We start from the raw sequence: 11,910 nt of genomic DNA, 5'->3' as shown, positions 1-11,910 counted from the left end.
GTCCATGTGAGAGTTAGGGTAAAAGCAAAATCTTTGTGACATCAGCCATCACTACACCAATCTGACCCTAATCTCTTTTTGTCCCGTGTCTTAAGTGCGCTGGTTGCTAGGTATGCAGAGTTTTCTGAGCAGATGGTGGGTATTGGCCATATTACTGTTGATGTCACAAAGCCATGAGTATTGGGTAAGGTGTTTGTGACAGAGGAAGCAGCAAACGTGATGGAGACAGCAACTGTACAACAGACCTCAATGGGCAGGATGTGAGGAGGCAACCATAAACCTCAGAATTGGCAGAAAGAGGGTCAATTGGGTGGCTGAGAAAGGTGGTGCTTTGGCAAAGTACAGGACCAGCTCCAGGTATGAAGAGGCTTGAGTTTAGTGGTCCATTGGTGGCCCTTGGAAGGCTCACCTGGTGATGGGGGCAGTAGGCAGCAGCACTCAGAGCAGTGCCCGAAATGATGTCAGGAGCATTGTGGGAAATTTAAATGGCTGCTAAAATCAGGCTGTCAGACAAAGACATGTTATTTTAAAGGGGGTGGGGGTGGCCAGGGACCATTATCAGCAATGGGGTCTGCTGGGATGCTGTCGGGCTTCAGGGAATCGGCTTTCTCCCCTCGTGGCAGTAGATAAGAAGATCAAAGAAAGAAACATTGTACCAATTAGAATCTTTAATAATCACAGTGAGAGAACAAAGAACCCATCTCCTAGAAACGGCGGTGCTCCCAATTAAGGGTCACTCCCCCTCTCCGTCCCTATTAATCTACGTCACTCCTATGTCTTGTAAACTGAGCTTGTACCCTCTGTTTTTTTCTGTTTTGACACTTTCTGAGCTCTATGTGACTTTGGAGAAGGGGGATGAATGCTGTCCAGAGACTGTGAATCTGTTAACCCTCTCTCTTCCAGTGTCTCTTCTTCTAGCTGTTCCCTATCTAGTATTATCCAGCTTCTGCCTTCTGAACTATGCCCCTCTGCAAACCACTGTTCCAAATCTATGCCATCCTCCTGCTCATCGGAAGATTCAGGATCAGGGGGTGGCTCCTACCATTCCTCCTCAGTGCAGTCCTCCTCAGCACGGTCCCTGACACACGATCACAGACTAGGACTTGTCAGGAGAAGCAACGGAAGCTGCAAATCCAAAACTGAGCAGAGAAAAACAGAGCTCAGATGAAAGTGTGGGAGGTTTCCGAATTATTTGGGGGAGGCACAATCTCCAGTTGAAGAAGGGCTTATACCGTTCCATTTGGTGATGGAATTAAGCAGACAGAGGAGAGTTCAGATGAGTGAAATGTCGCCACAACTCTAATCAAAGAAAGATGTTCAGAGCTTTCTGGGAATGCTAAATTACCTGGGGAAATTAACTTATCCACAAACGCAACATCTCTAAGGAAACCTTTGGAATATAAAAATGAACGATGCCAGGATGAGCAAGGGGAGAAATCATGAATTACTGTCAAACAACAATGTACAAGAACTGGTATTAGTTTTCTTCTCCAGATAGGCCCATCAAAACTTCAACTGATGTGTCACCGTCTAGGATGGGAACAGCATGTCTACAGAAACATGATGTCTTCTGCCAGTGGGGTATTCATCTAAATCAATTACTGACACAGAAACAAGATACACATATTGAGAAAGAGTAGATGGGAATCTTGTTTACTTGTGAATGCTTTCATCAACATATATCTAAGGCCAGACTTTTCAGGTTGAAACAGACCACAAGCCCTTTATAGCATTGTTCAGAAAACCCCTGAATGACTATACCTTAAGGACTCAAAAGAAAATCAAACTGCACAGAAATATTATTTGGCTGTAAGCAATACATCCAGTAAATTTATGTTTGCCGCTGATGTCTTTTGCAGAACTATAAATCTTACTTTGAAGGCAAAGGGGGGGGGAGGCTTATTTTGAGGGACAGAATTATTAGATTTGTCAAAGCACACCTAGAAGGAAATAAAAGAATAAAACAAATCAAGGTGGAAGCAGAGGAACAGAAAACAAAGCAACAGAAAAAGGTTCATTAAGAATGGAAAATGATTGGCCATTCAGGAGTAGCCGGAAAGACCAAGATGCCATGTCAGAGACCACATTTGCTTTGTTGGGGGAAACTTTCATATTACCCAAGCTGGCATGCATGTACCCAGTCTGTACATGTAAGTTTTCCCTAACAGGACAAGTTATTATAATAGATAGATGATAGACAGATGATAGATAGATAGATAGATAGATAGATAGATAGATAGATAGATAGATAGCCCTATACCCACAGGTCTCTGCCTTTCTCTCTCTCGGCTGAAATGTTTATTTGTTACGCATCTTTTTAATTTTTTTAAAAAAAATTTACAAATGTAAATTTATTGAGATTACCAAAGGTAAAGGGACCCCTGACCGTCAGGTCCAGTCGCGGATGACTCTGGGGTTGCAGCGCTCATCTCGCTTTATTGGTCGAGGGAGCCGGTGTACAGCTTCTGGGTCATGTGGCCAGCATGACTAAGCCACTTCTGGTGAACCAGAGCAGTGCACGGAAACGCCGTTTGCCTTCTCGCCGGAGTGGTACTTGCACTTTGACGTGCTTTCAAACTGCTAGGTTGGCAGGAGCTGGGACCAAACAACGGGAGCTCACCCTGTTGCGGGGATTCGAGCCGCCGACCTTCTGTTCGGCAAGCCCTAGGCAATACCAAGTACATATCCATAAAAAGAGATTTCTCTGAATCTCGAGACTTCCCCCCATCCCCTCCATGGGTCCTATTGTCAACATTTCCAACTGCATATTATTTCATAGTCTATATTTTGTATCTATCCATATTGCCCATAGCATTTGTTACATTACAAGTGAAGTTAAAATCCTGCTAATGTTTTCATCTGCTTACAGTGGTCTCCTAAATAAATTAAAATTCTTTCTTAAAGCTTTTGTCGTCTTGGTTTCTGAGTTTTCCGGACAGTTTTGCCATTTCGGCATGGTCTGGGGACTCTTTATTCTTTCCATCTTTGGGCTAGTAACATCCGTGCTGCTGTTGTCGCATACATAAAGAGTCTTTTTTGCTCCTTTGGGATGTTGGTACCCACAGGTCTCAGGGCAGTTCACAAGATAAAATCACAATATCCACCACTGGCATGTAACAGCCCTCCTAGAAGGTTACACAAGGCCCTCAGACTGAAAAAAGATTTCCTTTTTTTTTGTTTCTTGTACAGGTGGAAATGATATACATGGGTGAGGGGAACTTAACCCTCCCCGTCCTCACATACCACATTCAATTACCCTCCCTTTTCCCCCAGGTGAGTTCTGATATCAGATGAGAACCAGGCTGAGAGAAAATTGTCTGAAGAGATAGGGATGTAAGGCAAAGCACCAAAAACCAGTGGTCAAGAACCAATATGGCTGCCTCACCCATGTCTACTTTGGCCCTCAGGGAAGAAGCACCCGTGTAGAATTTCTCCAGAACCTCCATTTGACTTCATAACACCGGTTACTGGCAGGCATGGAACTGCAAGGTCCTTTCGCTTGCCGTAAGAGAAGGAAACGATAGGTGCAATTTCACCAACAGATATAAAGTGTATATAGTAAAGTGTATATAGTCTTTAGCAGAAGGATGGTTGGATAAATATGTCAAGTAGAATTATATTACTGTTAAGAATTACTTCCAGGACATTTCAGTTCATACCTCAAGCCTTCATCAGCTGAGGTAAAATGAGTTGAAATGTTCTGGAAGTAATTGCTAGCAGCGCTGAAGAGATAAGAGTATAACTTCACCTGACAGGGCTAATCTCAGCGGACGCCTCCATTTGCCAGCCTTTAATCCTTCCTCAGATGAAAGGAGAGAAGACATCTATGGTCCCAGGCAGGAGTGCAGCTGATAGAGAAGGCTTCTGGCTCTCCCGAAACATCCTGAGGGAAAGTCTGGCCCAGATTTTGGATGTCTTTGTCAGTCTTGTCAAAAGAAGAAGAAGAAGAAGAAATTGCTTTCAGAACAGTTATGTCATGCCACCCTGAACATGTTGAGATTTGTAGACTGGAAGAATTGGGACCGCCAGATTGTTTCCAGGAGGCATCTTCTTTTGTCACTACACTCGAAGGCAGGCAACAGAGAAGCCCTCAACTAGAAAGGATTGCCTCCTTCTCATGGGGCATGGACAACTTCCCTTGGGGTGAGCATCGATGCACCAGAGTTTCTGCTTCTAAAACCTGCACTAACTTCTCCAGGCATGCTCCTTTAGGGGTTTCACAGCTCCAAGGTTGTGAAATTTCCTCCTGTGCAACAACCTATACATTTGGCTGGCTGCAGGGGTGTCAACTTGAATAAAATATGGGGGGCAGGTAGGTCCCACCCTGCATAATCGATCCCATTTGAATGGAAATACCCATAAACTTTGGGGGCCCCTATTTTCATCAGAGAAATGTTGGGGGGTATGGGACTAGGCCCTCTGGTAGACCTAGATGCCAATTCTGTCCCCATATCTACTCTGGTACAGTTGTACCTTGGCTCCCAAACGCCTTGGGTGTCAAATGTTTTGGCTCCCGAACAATCGAAAACCGAACTTCCAACAGGTGACAATTCTACAACTGAAATCAAGTGAAACATGTCCATGGGAAATCAGAGACACAGAGAAATAGAGAGAAGGAGGAGGAGGAGCAGGAGGAGGAGGAGGAGTAGGAGGAAGAGAGAGAGGGGGGGGAGAGAGAGAGAGAGAGAGAGAGAGAGAGAGAGAGAGAGAGAGAGAGGGAGGGAGGAGGGAGAGGGGGAGAGAGAGAGATCCATGCTTACCAGGCATTAAAAAAAACCCACAGAAGAGCTTTATCCCACGCTATTAAAATGCTAACTAATGTTCTGTGAAAGCAAGGGATAGGTAGCCTGCAAGACAGACTCTAGCAAGGCCAAATACCCATTAAGATTAAGGGCTGCATTAAGATGAAATATGAAAAGTGCACATCAGGTTAATGAAATTATCCAACAGCTACTCTCCATAATGAAACACCCTACCTGCCTCTCATCAATCAAAGACCACCTTTGTGCACCTCCAAGTCCTGGAAGCAGAGTCCTCTCTCTAGAGCCTTATGCATGATGGAGCCGAGGGGAACTACTGAAGAAATATATTGAGGTGGAAACGTAGGCCAGACAAACAGAACCAACCAGCAGCCATGATGCAAGCATGGAATGGTAAATGAGGAATCTTCCGCATGAAAAAAACAAAAACAAAGAAACAAACTGATAATTCTGCCCAAAGGGCAACTGATAATATACTTTCCTGGGGAATAGTCTGCCTCAGTCTGTCTATGAAGACCAAGCACTTTTCCAAAACTCCACAAGTGTTCAGTGTAGCCTACTGAGAAGTATATATGCTAGACACCACAATGAGAACACGTGCTGGCAGATATTCTGATGCTAAGACTTAGACTAGTGTCAATTTTATCCACCACCTTCTTTGGCTTCTGAGATTTCACCAGCCATTGTCTGAATACTGCTCTGCATATCTTTCTATCCATAAGGGTTAGAAACTTTAAAAAAAACCACACGCACCAAAAAACTGTGGTTCTCAGGAAACTGAATTCTTCAATCAATTCTATTGGCTGCTCATTTTCTGCCATCCTTACCCTTCCCACAAATCAAGAACATTTAAAAGAACAGTTCCACTGCCCTGACAATGACCCTGTAAGGCAAGTTGGTGATGACATGGGTGCTAGCCAATTCACACACCCTGCACAGTACAGCTAACCACACTGTAAAATTGCAGGATTTTTTATTTTTTTAAAAAAGCTCTCAACAGGAGACTGAAAAAGGCATGTTTGTACTGGACTGTGTCTCCTTCTCTTAAAAATTACATCTGTTTTCACAATTTGGTCAGATCCCCTTTTCGCCTAAGGTCTGAATGCATGATGAAAGACTTAAGTAGACCAGTGAAAAAGGAACTCTTCAGACTTAGGAAACTCTGAATTCACAAAGTCAAATGAGACAAGGCTGGGATTTGCTCGAAGCTCTGTGAGTGGGTGCAACTGTCTGCCACCACCATACATGACCGTATATAATGCGATTACATGGCTGCCGGATTAGCCACATAATTGTCCTTTTTGATTTTGCCGCTTTATAATTGTGCTCTTTAACAAGACAGGCTTTCAGAGGAAAGAAAAAGGATTAATCCTTTGGGCTGAGAAAGTAACCTTCAAAATGTGATCTCAAAAGTAAACCATTTCTTGGAATAATTCCTGAATCGGCAGAGAAATAAATGCAAACGACTTGGTGCTTAATTTTGAAAAAGGAAATTCTCATCTATATGGAAGCGGTGCCTTTTCCGCCTTATCAAATGCTGGAGCAGGAAGCAGAAGGGAAAGAACACAAGAAATTGTCTATATGTGACTGGCAGCAGGATTTCTGGCAGGAGACATTCCTAGTCCCACCTAGAGATGCCAGGATTACAGCTGGGACCTTTTCCGTACCAAACAGATGCTGTAAAACTGAACTACGGCCCTTCCCCACTCTCTGAATGTTCAATGTGACCATTTTCTCTGTATTAGCCCATGCGACCCACAGTTAAAACCACGGCATCCAAACCATGCATATTCCTGGACTGAGCTATGGAAAATAGTTTCCATCAGCTGAGTCTTCATGAGTTCTGTCCTGCAATGGGCCTGTTGCATTTCTCTATTGGTTGGGAGGGGGTGGTTTTCCCTTTTCTGGCAGCCCACCTGGTTTCTATGATGGGTGCAGAGGGGGGCAGGGTGCCCCATCTCTCTTAAGCCAGCCTGCTCACTTGCCTGCATGGACTTCCATGTGAATTCCTTGTCACTGATGGCTCCCAGGCAAATGCTTAAGCATAAAGGTAAAGGTAGAGGACCCCAGTCAAAGGTAACTATGAGGTTGCAGCGCTCATCTCACTTTCAGGCCAAGGGAACTGGCGTTTGTCCACAAACAGCATTCCAGTTCATGTGGCCAGCATGACTAAACTGCTTCTGGCTCAACGGGACACTGTGATGTAAAGCAGAGTGCACAGAAACATTGTTTACCTTCCTGCTACAGCAGTACCTATTTGTTTACTTGCACTGGCGTGCTTTCAAACTGCTAGGTTGGCAGGAGCTGGGACAGAGCTCACTCCATCACATGGATTCGAACTGCTGACCTTTCGGTCGGCAAGCCCAGTGGTTTAGACCACAGCGCCACCCACGTCCCTTAAGGCTGTTTTAAGGTCCACAAGTCTGAATTCACTCCTCTGGAGTCATGCCAAGTAACAAGATTCTAAGACCTTTTTATTCCATACTGTCATGGTCTGGTTCACGGGAGATTGAAGTCCCAGCTGGGGATGTCAGGACTGGGGGCAAGATGGCAGGGTGGGAGCAGGAACGGGGGTCCAGAAGCCAGGAGTCAAGAAGCCAAGGGTCCAAGGGTCAGGAAGCAAGGAGTCATGAAGTCAAGGGTCCAAGGATCAAGAAGCAAGGAGTCAAGAAGCCGAGGTTCAAGGACTAGGAAGCAAGGAGCCAAACACAGTAAGGCAGGAAGCATGTTGCTGTGGCAAAGAGCCGAAGGGAAATGCTGACCTTATATCCCTTCCCAGCTCTTGCCACCAGGTGCTGTGAGTTACCAATCAGCCTCACCTGTGGGTGGGGCCGCACCTTGCCTCTTCAGAACAAACTTAGGAAGGCCCCAGTCCTGCAAAGTCCTATTAGTCACAGGGCCTGGCTCCTGCATGCACACCTGACACATACAAGTGAAATGTCCCTTTGCTAATGTAACCATTCTCAGTGTCTGCGTTGCAGCAAAAACAACAAGAGTCTTGTGGCACCTTGTTGTTGTTGTTTAGTCGTTTAGTCGTGTCCGACTCTTCGTGACCCCATGAACCAGAACACACCAGGCACTCCTGTCTTCCACTGCCTCCCGCAGTTTGGTCAGACTCATGTTTGTAGCTTCGAGATCACTGTCCAACCATCTCGTCCTCTGTCGTCCCCTTCTCCTTGTGTCCTCCATCTTTCCCAGCATCAGGGTCTTTTCCAGGGAGTCTTCTCTTCTCATGAGGTGGCCAAAGTATTGGAGCCTCAGCTTCACGATCTGTCCTTCCAGTGAGCACTCAGGGCTGATTTCCTTAAGAATGGATGTGTTTGATCTTCTTGCAGTCCATGGGACTCTCAAGAGTCTCCTCCAGCACCAGAATTCAAAAGCATCCATTCTTCGGCGATCAGCCTTCTTGATGGTCCAGCTCTCACTTCCATACACCACTACTGGGTGTGGCACCTTAAATACTAACAAATGTATTGTGGCATGAGATTCTGTGGACTAAGGTTCACTTCATCAGTCCAGGCATGGGGGACCTGTACCCCCTCCCTGATATTATTGGATTTCCTCAGTTCCAACCAGATTAGCCTATGTTCAGAGATGATAGGTGCTGAAACCAAACAATGTCTAGAGGGGCACAGGTTCTCACTCCTGCTCTAGTCCATGAAATACCATGTATACCAGGGTTGGGGGACCTTTGGCCCTTCAGATGTTGCTGCATCTCCCATCAGCCTCAGCAAGCATGGCCAAAGGGATGATGGAAGTTGTAGTTTTGGAACATCTAGAAGGTCCAGGGTTCCCCATACTTGATACATATCACCAGTGTCAAAGCAATGATTCTTCTTCAACATCAACTTCGTTGGACTGGTCATGTTGTGCGGATGTCTGATTATCATCTTCCAATGCAACTAACTTAAAAATGGGAAGCGTAATGCTGGTGGTCAACAAAAGAGGTTCAAAGACTCTCCCAAGGCAAATCTTAAAAAAATGTAGTATAAACACCGACAACTGGGAGACCCTGGCCTGTGAGAGCTCCAATTGGAGAACAGCCTTTACCAAAGGTGTCATGGGTTTTGAAGACGCTCGAACTCAGAATGAAAGGGAGAAACGTGCTAAGAGGAAGGCATACTTGGCAAACCCTCACCGTGATCAAGTCCCACCTGGAAACCTATGTCCCCACTGTGGAAGAACGTGTGGATCCAGAATTGGCCTCCACAGTCACTCACTGTTAAAACCGTGTTCATGGAAGACAATCTTACCCAGCTACGAGTGATTGCCAAAAAAGAAGCCGTATCACCATAAATTAGTTAGGTGTCACAAGACTCTTTGCCATACTTCCTAATGTATTTTTTTCTCTTAAATTTTGTGCACAAAATTAGGAACAAGTTAGGCTTAAGGAACTCAGAATGTCTGATATATAATGCAGCTGCCTGGTAGTACATGAAAGCAATGGCCCATTCAGCCCTGTTTCCAGACTGAGTCACTGGTTTGGGGTCGCTCCCAGCCTTATTATCTGAGGTCCTTTGACCAGAGATGCCATTGATTTAACTTTCTGAATGCCAAGTATGCGCTGGACTGCTGAGGTATGGCCTCTCTCCAGCCACTTTCTCTAGAGTTGTGCCACCACTTTCAATAAAAAAAGGCATGAAAAGCATCCTGGGGCAGTGGGGGGGGGGATTATAGTTTTACAATGAGCAAAATTCTCGAGGAATTTTACCCAACAGGGTCTATTTGCATTTGAAAACCCTAAAAAGCAATGCCCCCAAGTCCTGGAGGTTTAACTGCCCAGGCTCCCTTTTCTTATGCAAAACTGGCTCATAAAACAGATGTACATTGCAGCCATAAATGGAAGGCAAGGGATTGCTAGCAATAGGATGTGAAATTAAGCAGTGAGAATGTAAAAAAAAGGGGGGGGGGATAAAGGATGAAGAGACAGATGCTGTTTCTTATAGAGGGGTTTCAGACAATGACTCCCATTTTAGTGTCTCGGGGAAACTTGTAAGAATAGTGTCCTGGGTACACCGGGCTGTTAATCTCACAGTTCCTGAGATTTTCTACCAAATCCACAAGCTTCCAAGGCTTTGCTGGAGCAGCACACCAAATACTGACCGCTAGTGCTTTTTTTCTAAAAAAAAATAATGTTTAGGGGTACTCTCATTTTCTTACTCATATTGAAATACTGCCCCTCAATGAGGCCAAACTTAGATTCACAAAATGTTTAGGGGTATGCGTACCCTTGCATCCCCCCAGAAAAATGAATTGCATGCATGTAAACAGCATGCTATGAGTTTTCAGTTAAAGGAAACAAACACTGCATTTTATTCCCATTTGGGTTTTTCCCCTTGGATCACTTCTCTCCCATTTTCACAAAGAGATAAAAAGAGAGAACACACACACACACACTGCCAGATTTACGTATAAGCTAAACAAGCTATAGCTTATGGCCCCACTCTCTTGGGGCCCCCCAAAAAATGCAAAGGGAAAAAAATCTGGATGTAAATTTCCAAAATATAAGATAAAAAAGCAAACAAAATAAAATCTACATACAGCAACAGTGTTGTGTATGGAGTTATTAGGCCCATAAATTACCAGATAGCATACAGTGGTACCTCGGGTTAAGTATTTCATTAGTTCCGGAGGTCTGTACTTAACCTGAAACTGTTCTTAACCTGAAGCACCACTTTAGCGAATGGGGCTTCCTGCTGCTGCCGCGCCGCCGGAACACGAGTTCTGTTCTCATCCTGAAGCAAAGTTCTTAACCTGAAGCACTATTTCTGGGTTAGCGGAGTCTGTAACCTGAAGCGTATGTAACCTGAAGCGTATGTGACCTGAAGAGTCTGTAACCCAAGGTACCACTGTATATTCAACACAAAAAACAGTGACAATTTGTTGTTGACAAAGGACAGCTGGACATATAAAGGATCCCATTACCTTCAGTAGCTTAGGGCTTCATCAAACCTAAATCTGGCCCTACACACACACACACACACACACACACACACACACACACACACACACAGACTTTCCTTTTCCGAGGGATCTAGGTAAAAGTTAGACCCAGCAGAATTTATCTGAGCCTTGGAAAGCATACAGAACTGAAAGAGGAAGTGGGGAAGAGTGTCACTTTTCCAACTTCCTTCCGCTCTACTTACTTTTCAAGGGAGAAAAAGTTAACCCCGTTCACTGCATTGTGACCAAGAGGGCAGTGAGTGGAGGGGCTCAGAGGCTTCATGGGTGTCAACAGAAGATCTCAAGAGTGCCCCTGCACCCAGGGGCACCACATTGGCAAATGTGGTGCTAATGTTTAGTTACTCAACTCGTCTCGAAAGAGGATACAGTCAGTAGAAAAATCCACAGCTGGGCAAAAGCTTTATTAGAACCAGCCAGAATGTGGCAAAATAGTGGCAAGCTTTCGAGTTCCCCATCAGACAAAACATCACATGAAGCAGAAAAGAGAGGAGAGAGGAGAAAAAGAAGGAAAAAATTAAAAAGCATCCTTATCCCCATCTCCTGCTTCATGTAACATCTTGCTTAATGGATATTTCTGCAAAATTCAAAAGCTTGCAACTATTTTGTGACATTTTGGTTGGCGCCAGTAAAATTATTGTCCAGCTGTGGATTTTGGAGGATTTTCCACCCGCTTATGGACCAACACAGCTACCTTTGCTTTTTATGTGCCTTCACAAAGTTATAAAGGGGGTGAAAAGCCTCTCCCATGAGGAAAAGGTGAAACATCTGGGGCTTTGCAATTTTGGGAGAGGGAGTGTACAGATTGTAGAAACAGTGACATTCTTCCCCATCTCTCAAATATTCCCAGTAACCCAATAAAATCAGTTGGCAGTAGGTTAGGACAGAGGGACCAAAGAAAATATGTACACATTCGCTAAACACTTAATGAACTTATGGAACACACCACCACAAATTGTGGAGACGGTCATAAGCTTAGATGGTTGAAAGGGATGAGGTAAATTAATGGAGAGGTAAGCCGTGATATTTAAATGGAGCCTTCATTTTCAGAGGCAGAAAACCTCTGAGCTTCAGTTGCAGACAAGGGTGAGCTGTGGCCTTCAGTCCCTACTTGGGGGTTTCCCATAGGCTGGCCTCTGTTGGAAACAGTGCACTGGACTAGGCAGAAATAAACATTCCCAGCTGTCCT

General features: G+C 44.8%; 1 long non-coding RNA gene across 5 annotated transcripts in view; it reads left to right on the top strand.

Moving 5' to 3' along the window:
• Positions 1-201: 201 nt before the first annotated feature.
• Positions 202-11,910, top strand: part of LOC310696505 — a 32,582-nt gene continuing 20,873 nt past the window's right edge. For 2 of the 5 annotated variants that reach the window (XR_014520582.1, XR_014520584.1), the window contains exons 1-2: positions 202-357; positions 3,274-3,524. This is a non-coding gene — a long non-coding RNA (uncharacterized lncRNA). The remainder of the gene's footprint in view (positions 358-3,273; positions 3,525-11,910) is intronic. The other 3 variants (XR_014520583.1, XR_014520586.1, XR_014520585.1) reach the window with 2 other exon arrangements.

This window comes from Podarcis liolepis (genome assembly GCF_965112155.1).
Source record: "Podarcis liolepis genome assembly, chromosome: 17".
Classification (NCBI taxonomy): Eukaryota; Metazoa; Chordata; class Lepidosauria; order Squamata; family Lacertidae; genus Podarcis; species Podarcis liolepis.
Note: the sequence above shows the minus strand (reverse complement) of the source record. Positions and strands in the feature narration are given on the sequence as shown.